Below are 15,838 nucleotides of genomic sequence, written 5' to 3' on the forward strand. Positions count from 1 at the left end.
TAGTACTAAATGTCAAGCTGTGAATTTTGTTCTGTATCTTAAGTAAGTTTATGATAATGTCCTCATGAGCTATCAACAAAATATATGTACTCTTGTGAACTATGAATTTTCTAATTAAATTTTACATGCAACATGAAAAAAAAAATAAAAACAGGCTGGGGATTTGAATGCTGCTGCTAAGTCGCTTCAGTCATGTCCGACTCTGTGCAACCCCATAGACCTCAGCCTACCAGGCTCCCCCGTCCCTGGGATTCTCCAGGCAAGAACACTGGAGTGGGTTGCCATTTCCTTCTCCATTGCATGAAAGTGAAAAGTGAAAGTGAAGTCGCTCAGTCATGTCTGACTCTTAGCGACCCCATGGACTGCAGCCCACCAGGCTCCTCCATCCTTGGGATTTTCCAGGCAAGAGTACTGGAGTGGGGACTTGAATAGACATTTCTTAAAAAAAGATATACAGTCAACAAGTGCATTTAAAGTGGCTCAGCATCACTAACCATGAGGGAAATAAAAATCAAAAGCATAATGAAATATCAACTTAAGTCTGTTACCAAAAACACAAGAGATGACAAATGCTGGTAAAGACATGGAGAATAGAGAACCTTAATGCACTGTTGGTAGGAATGTGAGTTGGTACAGTCACTATGAAAAACAGTATGAAGACTCCTTGAAAAATTAAAAATAGAACTACCATATGATCCAGCAACCCCACTTCTAAGTATATTTTCAAAAGAAATGAAATACTATCCTGTAGAGACAGCTGCACTCCCATGTTTTACTGCAGCATCATTTATAATAGTCAAGACATGGAAAAAAACTTGTGTTCATTGCTGGATGGATAAACAAAATTATACACACACACACACACACATATATAGCATTTTCTATATACAACATTATGTCATCTGCATGTAGAGACAATTTTACTCCTTCCTTTCCAAATTGAATGCTTTTTATTTCTTTTTCTTTTTTTTTTGCCTAATTGCTCTGGATATTGCACAGACAATAACACACACACACACATAAACACATATATAATATATAATGAAATATTATTCAGCCAAAAAAGGAAACCTTTCATTTGCCACAGAGTGAGTAGATCTTGAGGGCATTACACCACATGAAAAAAATCAGTCACAGAAAGACAAATGCTGTATGGTCTCACATATATAAAATCTAAAAACATCAAACTAACAGAAATAAAGAGTAAAATGGTGGCTTCCAGGGGTGGGGAGTTGGAGAAGTGAGAAGATGTTGGTCAAAGGGCATAAACTTTCAGTTATAAGATGAATAAGTTCTGGGAATCTAAGGCACAGCACAGTGACTACAGCTAACAAGACTGGATCATATACTTGAAAGTTGCTACGAAACTATGCTTTCACCATAACAACAAGAACAAAATGGTAATCATATGAGATCAACATTGTTTTAACTAACCTTATTGTGGTAAATATTTCACAATATGTATGTGTATCAAATAATCAGAGATCAAATTGCCAACATTCACTGGATCATACACAAAGCAAGGGAATTACAGAAAAACATCCACTTCTGTTTCATTGACTATGCTAAAGCCTTTGACTGTGTGGATAATAACAAACTGTGGAAAACTCTTAAAGAACTTGTATGCGGGTCAAGAAGCAACAGTTAGAACCTTGTATGACACAACTGACTTGGTCAGGATTGAGAAAGGAGTATGACAAGGTTGTTTATTGTCACCCTGTTTATTTAACTTATACACAGAGCACATCATGTGAAATACTGGGCTGGATGAGTTACAAGCTGGAATCAAGATTGCTGGGAGAAATAACAACAATCTCAGATATGCAGATGATATGACTAATGGCAGAAAGCGAAGAGGAACCAAACACCCTCTTGATGAGGAGTAGAGTGAAAAAGCTGGCTTAAATTAAATATTAAAAAAAAAGAACTAAGATCATGGCATTGGGTCCTAACACTTCATCCAAATTCAAGGGGAAAAGGTGGAGGTAGTGACAGATTTCCTCTTCTTGGGTTCTAAAATCACTCCAGATGGTGACTGCAGCCATGAAATTAAAAGACACTTGCTCCTTGGAAGGAAAGCTATAACACACCTAGACAGTGTATTAAAAAGCAAAACCATCAATTTGCTGACAGAGGTCCATATAGTCATGGCTATGGTTTTTCCAGTAGTCATGTATGGATGTAAAAGTTGGACCATAAAGAAGGCTGAGTACCAAAGAATTGATGCTTTCGAACTGTGGTGCTGGAGAAGACTGTTGAGAGTCCCTTGGACAGCAAGGAGATCAAACCAGCCAATCTCAAAAGAAATCAACCCTGGATATTCACTAGAAGGACTGATGCTGAAGCTCAAATACTTTGACCACTTGATGCATTAGATTTCATAGTGTCAATAAATAGACAACTACAGCAGAGGGGGAAAAAAAGAAAAAAGTAAAAAAAAAAAAAAATCCAAAAGAATATTTAGAACATGTCAAAACATAAGAATAATATATATTTTTCTTGAGTCACTGCTATCAGAGTCCTTTCCCTCGCTGGGAGTCATAGTTCACCTCACCTCCCTAAGATGTCCTCCAACACTGTGCTGGTCTCTGGACCTGCTGTGGGGGCAGCTCAGGTTCTAAGCTGGTCCGACTTCTGTGTGTTTTTGCCTCCAATGTCCACAGCTATCAGAACTAGTGTGTTTTCTTTTGTGGGAGCTCTCAATGTCCTTTTATATATTCCATAGACACAGAGTCTGCCTAGTTATCATGTGGATTTAATCTGCAGCTGTATAGCTGGTGGGAAGGTTTTGGGTCTTCTTCCTTAGACACACTGCCCCCAGGTTTCAACTGTGATTTTATTTCCACCTCTACATGTGGGTCGTCCACTGGGGTTTGCTCCTGAGGCTGCCCTGGAGGACTTGGGTCTGCCCCAGGGAGGGCCAGGTGTGGAGGTGGTGCAGCTGCCTGGGTCACAGGGGTTCTGGCAGCACCAGGTACTCATGGGAGTTGGGAACTAGAGCAGCAGCAAATATAGTGTTCTAGAAGGGTATGGCAACCAGTGTTGGCCAATACATTCCAGTATTCTTGCCTGGCGAACTGCCCTAACAGAGAAGCCTGACAGGCCACAGTCCACAGGGCCACAAAGAGTTGAACAGGACCAAAGCGACCCTGAGTGCATAGATGCAAGACTTTGTTTGTTTGTTTGTTTGGCCTGTGGCAGCTCTGCCCCAGTGAGGGTTGAGCATGAAGGTGGTGCAGCTGCTTGGGTTGCCAGGACTCTGGTGGCGTCAAATGTGCAGGGACACAGACTGCTTCCACTGCAGGAGTCATGGCCCTATCAGAGTCTTTTTTTGAACCTCTAGTAGTTCACTTATTGGAAAAGACCCTGATGCTGGGAAAGACTGAAGGCAGAAGGAGAAGGTGATAGCGGATGAGATGGTGGGATGGCATCACCGATTCAATGGATATGAGCTTGGGCAAGCTCCAGGAGACGGTGAGGGACAGGAAAGCCTGGCGTGCTGCAGTCCAAGGGATTGTGAAGAACAGGTTGGCAGCTGAACAACACCAAATCAAATAATCACATTGTACACCCTAAACTTACACAATGTTTTATGTCAACTATTATCTCAATATCCTGGAGGAAAAAAAGCCAAAGCCATAAATGAATCAGATTTGGCCAGATAATGAGGCTGATGCCAAAGTGATGTGTCCTTAGACACTGGAGCATGCAGTTTCATTGGTGATGGGTCTGGATTTGGAATCTGTTTAAATGACTTAAGCAAGAGAAGAGGTCAAAGAGTCATATTTCAATTTTGGCAAAATTTCTCTGTGTACAGCATGAAGAATAGACTATAGAGGGCAAGACATGATATATGGAGAACAGCCAGCAGGCTAATACTGTAAGTTAGAAGGCAATAGTTATGGAAATAGAAGTGAATGGGAGGAGAACAAGATGGTGGAGGAGTAGGTGGACATGGAGTACATATCTCTCCATGGATACATCAGGAATACAACTGCAGACACAGAAGTACATGCAGAACACCAGCTGAGAGTGGACAGAAGTACCTGACCAGCAGAAAAGAATGTACAGAACCACGCAAAACTTGCCTCAGCAGCTGAACAATAGAGAGGTTGGCCCATCAAGTAGCTGAGGCACTGAACTACAGAGTAGGACCCCACCCAGGGTGTCCTTTTAAGTGCCTGACGTGCTGATCTACAGTGTAAGACCCAAGCCAGTAGGACAGAAAAGGACCCCAGGCAAGGGAGCCCTCTAAGTGCCTGAATGGGCAGAGCAATGGAGAAAGACTGGCCAAAGAGGCCTTCTGATTACAAGCTACCAGAGGCTCAAGAAAAGACTCTAAGCTTTTGAGCTTTTTTTTCCCTCAGTCACATTTTTTATTGTTGTTATAAACCTCTGCCTCTACGTTGGGCTTTTGCAGTTCTGTGGAGTTTTCTTTTTCTTTCTTTCTTCTTTTTCTCTTTTTAAAATTTTTAAAAACTATTATTGTTTTTCTACATTCATTCCTTTGTTTCCTACTCTTCTTTTCCCCTTTCAGTTAATCCTTAACATATATAAATCTTATTTATCTACCTCTATTTAACTTTGCATATCTATTCTTTCTTTTCTTTCTGTCCTTTCCTCTCAACATATTTGTTAGTTTTGTTTTCATTGCTTTATTCCCCACTTGGCACCTTGATTTAGTTTTGTTTTCCAGTTTGTGCTTAGTTTTGTTCTTAACTGGTAGATGTAATTTTTGGTTTCCTTTGTTCACCAGGTCAATCTATTGCACTTTAATTTTGTTGAACTGTTTTGATTTTGCTTATGGGGGTATATGTATATATGTACTCCAGTGTTCTTGCCTGGAGAATCCCAGGGATGGGGGAGCCTGGTGGGCTGCTGTCTATGGGGTCGCACAGAGTCAGACACAACTGAAGTGACTTAGCCGTAGCCGTATATTCCATTATTTTAATTATTATTTGCCTGATTTTGTAAATCAGGCTGCCATACTGCCATTTGTCTGGGGTTCATCTTGGGTTTCTCATTTTTGGGTATTTAAGTTCACCTAATGCCATAATAAACCACTTGTGGAATCTTTGTTCCTGACCAGAGATCAAGCCCTGAGTCTTTGGAGTGGAAACACTGATTCCAACACCCTAGACTACTAGAGAACTAACCCTAGGGAGTATCAAATAGAGAGAATTCCCTCAGAGGGAACCACCTGAATACAAGACCTGGCATCACCCAACCACCAGTAGCACCCTGTGCAGAACACCTCATCCAAACACAAACAAACAGAAAATACAAACAAAATCATCAACAGACAGGATTACAACCTTACTCAGCCTTGCCCACCAGAGGAAAAACAAAAAAAACAAACTCAGCACAGATCTCACCCTATATGAAGCTTCTACAAACCACTGGACCAAACTTAGGAGGGCAAAAATAAAAAGGAAGAAAGAATTCAACCTTGAAGCATGGGAAAAGGAGACTTCAAACACAATAAGTTAAAAAAAATAATGAAAAGGCAGAGAAATGCTATACAAATGAAGGAACAAACTACAAACACATAAGTCCAAATAAATGAAGAGGAAATAGGCAAACTACGTGAAAAAGAAAAAAGAATTCAGAATAATGAGAGTAAAGATGATCAAAAACCTCGAAAACAGAATGGAAAAATGCAAGAATCAATTAACAAAGATGTAGAAGCATTAAAGAATAACCACACAGACAAACAACACAATTACTTAAATTAAAAATACTCTAGAAGGGATCAATAGTAGAATATCTGAAGCAGAACAAAGCAGTCAGCTGGAAGACAAAATGGAAATAACTTCTGAAGAGCAGAATAAAGCAAAAAGAATGAAAAGAACTGAGGATAGTCTCAGAGACCTCTGGGACAATATCAAATGCACCAACATTTGAATTATAGGGAAGAGGAGAAAAAGAAGGGGTATGAGAAAATTTTTGAAGAGATTATTTTTGGAAATTTCCCCAACATGGAAAAGGAAATAGTCAATCAGGTCCAAGAGGTGCAGTGTCCCGTATAGGATAAACACAAGGAGAAACACACCAAGACACATACTAATCAAACTAACAAAGATTAAACACAAAGAAAGAATATTAAAAGCAGCAAGGAAAAAGCAACAAGTAACATACAAAGGAAACTCCATAGGTTTGCCAGCTGTTCTTTCAGCAGAAACTCTGCAGGTCAGAAGGGAATGGCAGGATATATTTAAAGTACTGGAAGGGAAAAACAACCAAGATTACTGTACCTGGGAAGGATCTCATTCAAAATTGATGGAGAAATGAAAAGTTTTTCAGACAAGCAAAAGTTAAGAGAATTCAGTACCATCAAACCAGCTTTACAACAAATGTTAAAGGGACGTATATAGTCAAGAAATACAAGACAAGAATATTATCTACAAAATCAACCCTCAAACAGTTAAGAAAATGGCAACAGGAACATATATATGAACAATTACTTTAAAAGTAAATGGATTAAATGCTCCAATCAAAAAACACAGACTGGATGAATGAATTAAAAAAAAAAAAAAAAAACAAGACCCATATATATGCTTTCTACAAGAAACCTACTTCAGACCTAAAGACACATACAGATAGACTGAAAGTGAGAAGATGGAAAAATATATTCCATGCAAATGGGAAGCAAAAGAAAGCTGGAGTAGCAATCCACATATCAGACAAAATAGACCTTAAAATAAAGATTACAAGAGATAAGGAAGAACAACTACGTAATGATCAAAGGATCAATCCAAGAGGAAGACATAACAATTGTAACTATCTATGCACCCAACATAGGAGCACCTCAATACATAAGACAAACACTAACAGACATAAAAGGAGAAATTGACAGTAATACAGTAATAGTAGGAGAATTTAACACCCCACTCACACCAATGGACAGATCATCAAAACAGAAAATTAATAAGGAAACACAGGTCTTAAATGATACATTAGATGAGATGGATCTCATTGATATCTGCAGGACATTTCATCCAAATGCAGAAGAATACACCTTCTTCTCAAGTGCACATGGAACATTCTCCAGGATAGACCACATCTTGGGTCACAAATAAAACCTCAGTAAATTGAAATTGTATCAAGCATCTTTTCCAACCACAATGCTATGAGACTAAATATCAATTACAAGAAAAAAAAAAACTGTAAAAAACACAAACACATGGAGATTACACAATACGTTTCTAAATAACCAACAGGTTACTTAAAAATCAAAAGGGAAATAAAAAAATTTCTAGAAACAAATGACAGTGAAAACATGACAAAACCTATGGGATACAGCAAAAGACGTTCTAAGAAGGAAGTTTATAGCAATACAATCCTACCTCAAGAAAAAGGGAAAACATCGAACAGACAACCTAACTTTACACCTAAAACAACTGGAAAAAGAAGAAGAACAACAACAACAAAAAAACCCCAAAATTATTAGAAGGAAAGAAATCATAAATATCTGAGCACAAATAAATGAAAAAGAAATGAAAGAAACGATAGTAAAGATTAATAAAACTAAAAGCTGGTTCTCTGAGAAGATAAACAAAATTGACAAACTTTTAGCCAGACTCATCAAGGAAAAAAGAAGAATCAAATCAACAAAATTAGAAATGAAAAAGGAGAGGTTACAGCAGAAAATGCAGAAATACAAAGGATTATAAGAGACTATTCAGTTCAGTTCAGTTCAGTCGCTCAGTCATGTCCGACTCTTTGCAACCCAATGAATTGCAGCACGCCAGGCCTCCCTGTCCATCACCAACTCCCGGGGTTCACCCAAACTCATGTGCTTCGAGTCGGTGATGCCATCCAGCCATCTCATCCTCTGTCGTCCCCTTCTCCTTCTGCCCCCAATCCCTCCCAGCATCAGGGTTTTTTCCTGATGCTCTTTCCTGATGCTCTTTGCATGAGGTGGCCAAAGTATTGGAGTTTCAGCCTCAGAATCCGTTCTTCCAATGAACACCCAGGACTGGTCTCCTTTAGGATGGACTGGTTGGACCTCCTTGCAGTCCAGGGGACTCTCAAGAGTCTTCTCCAACACCACAGTTCAAAAGCATCAATTCTTTGGCGCTCAGCTTTCTTCACTGTCCAACTCTCACATCCATACATGATCACTGGAAAAACCATAGTCTTGACTAGATGGGCCTTTGTTGGCAAAGTAAGGTCTCTGCTTTTTAATATGCTATCTAGGTTGGTCATAACTTTCCTTCCAAAGAGTAAGCATCTTTTAATTTCATGGCTGCAATCACCATCTGCAGTGATTTTGGAGCCCCAAAAAATAAAGTCTGACACTGTTTTCACTGTTTCCCCATCTATTTCCCATGAAGTGATGGGATCAGATGCCATGATCTTAGTTTTGTGAATGTTGAACAACTAAATGGCAATAAAATGGATAACCTGGAAGAAACGGACAGATTCTTAGAAAGGTTCAGTCTTCCAAGACCAAACCAGGAAGAAATAGAAATTATGAACAACCCAATTACAATCACTGAAATTGAAGATGTGATAAAAAAAAATCTCCCAAAAAACAAAAGCCCAGGACCAGATGGCTTCACAGGAGAATTCTATCAAACATTTAGAGAAGAGATAATGTCTATCTTTCTAAAACTCTTTCAAAAAATTACAGAGGAAGGGACACTTCCAAACTCATCCTACAAGGCTGCCATCACCTTGATACCAAAACCAGACAAAGACAACACACACACACACACACACACACACACTACAGGCCAATATCACTGATGAACATAGATGCAAAAATCCTCAACAGAATTTTAGCAAACAGAATTCAGCAACACATTAAAAAGCTCATACACCATGATCAAGTTGGGTTTATTCCAAGGATGCAAGCATTCTTCAGTATACACAAATCAATCAGTGTGATACACCACATTAACAAATTGAAAGATAAAAATCATATGATAATATCAATCAATGCAGAAAAAGCCTTTGACAAAATTCAGCATCCATTTATGATTAAAGCTCTTCAAAAAATGGGCATTGAAGGAACCTACCTCAACATAGTAAAAGCCATATATGATAAGCTTACAGCAAATATTATTCTCAATGGTGAAAAACTGAAAGCATTCCCCCTAAGATCAGGAACAAGACAAGGGTGTCCAATCTCACCACTATTACTCAATATAGTTTTGGAAGTCCTAGCTACAGCAATCAAAGAAGAAAAAGAAATAAAGGAATCCAGATTGGAAAAGAAAAAGTAAAGCTCTCACTGTTTGCAGATGACATGGTACTGTACATAGAAAACCCTAAAGATAGTATCAGAAAATTACCAGAGCTAATCAGTGAATTTAGCAAAGTTGCAGGATACAAAATCAATACACAGAAATCACTTGCATTTCTATATACTAACAATGAAAAATCAGCAAGAGAAATTAAGGAATCAATACCATTCACCATTGCAACAAAAAGAATAAAATATCTAGGAATAAACTTACTTAAGGAGACAAAAGAAATGTATACAGAAAATTATAAGACACTGATGAAAGAAATAAAAAACAACATAAACAGATGGAGAGATATTACGTGTTCCTGGGTAGAAATAATCAATATTGTGAAAATGACTATACTACCAAACACAATCTACAAATTCAATGTGATCCCTATCAAATTATCAACAGTATTTTTCACAGAGGTAGAACAAAAAATTTCACAATTCATATGGAAACACGAAAGACCCCGAATAGCTAAAGCAGTCTTGAGAAAGAAGAATGGAGCTGGAGGAATCAACCTTCCTGACTTCAGATTATACTACAAAGCTACAGTCATCAAGACAGTATGGTACTGGCACAAAAACAGAAATATAGACCAATGGAACAAGATAGAAAGCCCAGAAATAAACCCATGCACCTATGGGTACCTTATTTTTGACAAAGGAGGCAAGAATATACAATGGGGCAAAGACAGCATCTTCCATAAATGGTGCTGGGAAAACTGGACAGCTACACGTAAAAGAATGAAATTAGAACACCTCCTAACACCATACACAAAGATAAACTCAAAATCAATTAAATACCTAAATGTAAGACCAGAAACTATAAAACTCTTAGAGGAAATCATAGGCAGAATAGTCAATGACGTAAATCAAAGCAAGATCCTCTATGACCAATCTCCTAAAGTAATGGAAATAAAAACAAAAGTAAACAAGTGGGACCTGATTAAACTTAAAAGCTTTTGCACAGCAAAGGAAACTATAAGCAAGGTGAAAAGACAACCCTTGGAATGGGAGAAAATAATAGCAAATGAAACAACTGACAAAGGATTAATTTCCAAAATATACAAGCAGCTCATACAACTCAATACCAGAAAAACAAACAACCCAATCAAAAAGTGGGGAAAAGACCTAAACAGACATCTCACCACTGAACAGACATCTCGCCAAAGAAGACATACAGATGGCTAACAAGCACATGAAAAGATGCTCAACATTGCTCATTATTGAGAAATGCAAATCTAAACTACAATGAGATATCACCTCACACTGTTAAGAATGGCCACCATCAAAAAGTCGACAAACAATAAATGCTGGAGAGTGTGTGGGGTAAAGGGAACACTCTTGCACTGTTTGTGGGAATGTAAATTGATACAGCCACTATGGAAGATGGTATGGAGATACTTCAAAAGCTAGGAATAAAGCCACCATATCACCCAGCAATCCCTCTCCTAGGCATATACCCTGAGGAAACCAAATTGAAAAAGACAAACAATGGGGATACCCCATTGTTCATTGCAGCACTATTTATAATACCTAGAACATGGAAGCAAACTAGATGTTCATTGACAGATGAATGGATAAAGAAATTGTGGTACATATACACAATGGAATACCACTCAGCCATAAAAGGAATGCATTTGAGTCAGTTCTAATGAGGTAGATGAACCTAGAGCCTATTAGTCAGAGTGAAGTAAGTCAGAAAGAGAAAGATAAATGTCATATATAAATGCATATATGAACAGTATGCAAAGGCAAAAAGATAGGACACTGAAAGATGAACTCCCCAGGTTGGTAGGTGCCCAATATGCTACTGGAGACCAGTGGAGAAATAACTCCAGAAAGAATGAAGGGATGAAGCCAAAGCAAAAACAACACCCAGTTGTGGATAGGACTGGTGAGAGAAGCAAGGTCTGATGCTATAAAGAGCAATATTGCATAGGAACCTGGAATGTCAGGTCCATGCATCAAGGCAAATTGGAAGTGGTCAAACAGGAGATGACAAGAGTGAACATCAACATTCTAGGAATCAGCAAACTAAGATGGACTGGAATGGGTGAATTTAACTCAGATAACCATTATATCTACTTCTGTGGGCAGGAATCCCTTAGAAGAAATGAAGTAGCCATCATGGTCAACAAAAGAGTCCGAAATGCAGTACTTGGATGCAATCTCAAAAACGACAGAATGATCTGTTTGTTTCCAAGGCAAACCATTCAATATCACGGTAATCCAAGTCTATGCCCCAGCCAGTAACACTGAAGTAGCTGAAGATGAATGGTTCTATGAAGATCTACAAGACCTTCTAGAACTAACACCCAAAAAAGATGTCCTTTTCATTATAGGGGACTGGAATGCAAAAGTAGGAAGTCAAGAAACACCTGGAGTAACAGGCAAATTTGACCTTGGAGTACAGAATGAAGCAGGGCAAAGGCTAATAGAGTTCTGCCAAGAGAACACACTGGTCAAAGCAAACACCCTCTTCCAACAACACAAGAGAAGAATTTACACATGGACATCACACGATGGTTGACACTGAAATCAGATTGATTATATTCTTTGCAGCCAAAGATGAAGAAGCTCTATACAGTCAGCAAAAAACAAGACAAGGAGCTGACTGTGGCTCAAATCATGAACTCCTTATTGCCAAATTCAGACTTAAATTGAAGAATATGGGGAAAACCACTAGAACATTCAGGTATGACCTAAATCAAATCCCTTATGACTATACAGTGGAAGTGACAAATAGATTTAAGGGACTAGATCTGATAGACAGAGTGCCTGATGAACTATGGACGGAGGTTTGTGACATTGTACAGGAGACAGGAATCAAGACCATCCCCAAGAAAAAGAAATGGAAAAGAGCAAAATGGCTGTCTGAGGAGGCTTTATAAATAGCTGTGAAAAGAAGGGAAGCAAAAAGCAAAGGAGAAAAGGAAAGATATAATCATTTGTATGCAGAGTTCCAAAGAATAGCAAGGAGAGATAAGAAAGCCTTCCTCAGCGATCAATGCAAAGAAATAGAGGAAAACAACAGAATGGGAAAGACTAGAGATCTCTTCAAGAAAATTAGAGATACCAAGGGAACATTTCCTGCAAAGATGGGCTCAATAAAGGACAGAAATGGTAGGGACCTAACAGAAGCAGAAGATATTAAGAAGAGATGGCAAGAATACACAGAACTGTACAAAAAAGATCTTCTTGACCCAGATAATCACGATGGTGTGATCTCTCACCTAGAGCCAGACATCCTGGAATGTGTAGTCAAGTGGGCCCTAGGAAGCATCACCACAAACAAAGCTAGTGGAGGTGATGGAATTCCAGTTGAGCTATTTCAAATCCTGAAAGATGATGCTGTGAAAGTGCTGCACTCAATATGCCAGCAAATTTGGAAAACTCAGCAGTGGCCACAGGACTGGAAAAGGTCAGCTTTCATTCCAATCCCAAAGAAAGGCAATGCCAAAGAATGCTCAAGCTACTGCACAATTGCACTCATCTCACACGCTAGTAAAGTCATGATTAAAATTCTTCAAGCCAGGCTTCAACAACATGTGAACTGTGAACTTCCAGATGTTCAAGCTGGTTTTAGGAAAGGCAGAGGAACCAGAGATCAAATTGCCAACATCCGCTGGATCATCAAAAAAGCAAGAGTTCCAGAAAAACATCTATTTCTGCTTTATTGACTGTGCCAAAGCCTTTGACTGGGCGGATCACAATAAACTGTGGAAAATTCTGAAAGAGATGGGAATACCAGACCACCTACCTGCCTCTTGAGAAACGTATATGCAGGTCAGGAAGCAACAGTTAGAACTGGACATGGAACAACAGACTGGTTCCAAATAGGAAAAGGAGTACGTCAAGGCTGTATATTGTCACCCTGCTTATTTAACTTCTACGCAGAGTACATCAGAGAAACACTGGGCTGGAAGAAGCACAAGCTGGAATCAAGATTGCCAGGAGAAATATCAATAACTTCAGACACACAGATGACACCAACCATATGGCAGAAAGTGAAGAAGAACTAAAGAGCTTCTTGATGAAAGTGAAAGAGGAAAGTGAAAAAGTTGGCTTAAAGCTCAACATCCAGAAAACTAAGATCATAGCATCTGGTCCTATCACTTCATGGAAAATAGATGGGGAAACAGTGAAAACAGTGGCTGATTTTATTTTTTTGAGCTCCAAAATCACTGTGGACGGTGATTGCAGCCATGAAATTAAAAGACGCTTACTCCTTGGAAGGAAAGTTATGACCAACCTAGATAGCATATTAAAAAGCAGAGACATTACTTTTTCACCAATGGTCCATCTAGTCAGGGCTATGGTTTTTCCAGTAGTCATGTATGGATGTGAGAGTTGGACTATAAAGAAAGCTGAGCACTGAAGAATTGATGCTTTTGAACTGTGGTGTTGTAGAAGACTCTTGAGAATCCCTTGGACTGCAAGGAGATCCAACCAGTCCATCCTATAGGAGACCAGTCCTGGGTGTTCATTGGTAGGACTGATGTTGAAACTGAAACTCCAATACTTTGGCCACCATATGAAGAGCTGACTCACTGGAAAAGACCTTGATGCTGGGAAAGATTGAGGGCAGGAAGAGAAGGGGACGAAAGAGGATGAGCTGGTTGGATGGCATCACTGACTCAATGGACATAGGTTTGGGTGGACTCCGGGAGTTGGTGATGGACAGGGAGGCCTGGCACGCTTTGGTTCTAGGAGTCGCAAAGAGTTGCACGTGACTGAGTGACTGAACTGCACTGAAGTGAATGCATATATACAGAATCTACAAAAATGGTACTGAAGAATTTATTTGCAGGGCATCAGTGGAGAAATAGACACAGAGAATAGACTTAAGGACATGGGGAGAAGGGAGCAGAGAGTGAGATATATGTTGAGAGTAACATGGAAACTTACATTACCATATGTAAAATAGATACCAATGGGAATTTTCTGTATGTCTCAGTAAACTCAAACAGGAGCTCTGTAACATCCTAAAGGGGTGAGATGGGGAGGGAGATGGGAGGGAGGTTCGAAAGGGACGGGTATATGTATACCTATGGCTGATTCATGTTGAAGTTTGACAGAAAACAGCAAAATTCTGTAAAGCAATTATCCTTCAGTTAAAAAATAAATTAATTTTAAAAAGAAGTGAATAGATTTGATACATAATTAGGAGACAAAACTGATAGCACATTGTGATGGATTCCATGTGGAAGGAGTGAGAGCAGGTAGGATGTCCAAGATGATCTAAGAGGACTGGCTTTCCTGATTGATTGGATAGGGGTATCATTCACTGAAATATAGAGAAGACTTGAGGCAATCAGTCTGGTGAGGGAAAGGTTACATTCAGTTTCATACATGGGGTTTAAAATGTCATTGAGCCATCCAGATAGATATAAAACTTTGGAACTAAGAGAAGATCTAAGCTAGAGATACAAATTTAGGCAGCTTTATATGGGAGGTAAACTGTAATGATGGGATGGATGAATCTTCTGATGGAAGAGAGGGGAAGTGAGAACACAAGAGGGACGAGAGAATGTAGTGAGAAAACAAGAGAGGCTGGCATCAGGTTTTAAGACACTCCAATATTTAATAATTGTGTTGAGGTGGAGAAGCCAGTATATTTCCAGAATATGAGGCTCACAGTAAAGTCTTCAGGAATGCCTCACTCTCATAAAACATTACTACCCTGTATTTCTGAAGTGTTTACAATGAGCTAGGGCTGCTGTCAGAGAAGGCAATGGCACCCCACTCCAGTACTCTTGCCTGGACAATCCCATGGACAGAGGAGCCTGGTAGGCTGTGGTCCATGGGGTCACTAAGAGTCAGACACGACTGAGCGTCTTCACTTTCACTTTTCACTTTCATGCATTGGAGAAGGAAATGGCAACCACTCCAGTGTTCTTGCCTGGAGAATCCCAGGGATGGGGGAGCCTGGTGGGCTGCCGTCTATGGGGTCACACAGAGTCGGACACAACTGAAGTGACTTAGCAGCAACAGAAGCAGAGCCACTGTCATCAATATTAGTGGTATAAGTTACTTCTTGCTCTCAAGAAGCCCACAGCCTAAAGTAAAAGACAGAAAGCATAAAAATTTTCTTATAGTATAATAAAGGGATACTTTTGAAAAAGGTGAAATCTGAGTTGACATCAAAGGACAAGCTGAAATTAGTTACTTGGGGGAAGTCAGGGGAGAGATTTTCAGGGAGAGGAACATGTCTCTTGGAAAACACAGAGGGATGAGACTGCATGACATGTTTGGAGAATTAGATAGAGCTGACAATGAATATGAGGAGGTGTCAGGAGTCCTAGCTGGAGAAGAGATAGATTCACAGGAGATAAATCACAAATAGCCATGTATGCAGTGAGTCAGGACTTTATCCTGTGGGCAGTGAGGTCAGTTAGAAGGACCTGGCCATGTATGCCATTTGGGAGCCTGGTGTGGAGAAGTGTTACATGCACCTTATACTCAGAGTCTGGAGCCAAGAAGGATATTACTTCTTTAATAACCACAAAAGTATCCCCTCCACAGACCCGACAAAGGAACACTTGGTCTCAGAGGGAGGGCAGAGATGGCTCTAGGTCTAAGGGTCTGATTGCCATT

Source organism: Bos indicus, chromosome X (genome assembly GCF_029378745.1).
Source record: "Bos indicus isolate NIAB-ARS_2022 breed Sahiwal x Tharparkar chromosome X, NIAB-ARS_B.indTharparkar_mat_pri_1.0, whole genome shotgun sequence".
NCBI classification, from domain to species: domain Eukaryota; kingdom Metazoa; phylum Chordata; class Mammalia; order Artiodactyla; family Bovidae; genus Bos; species Bos indicus.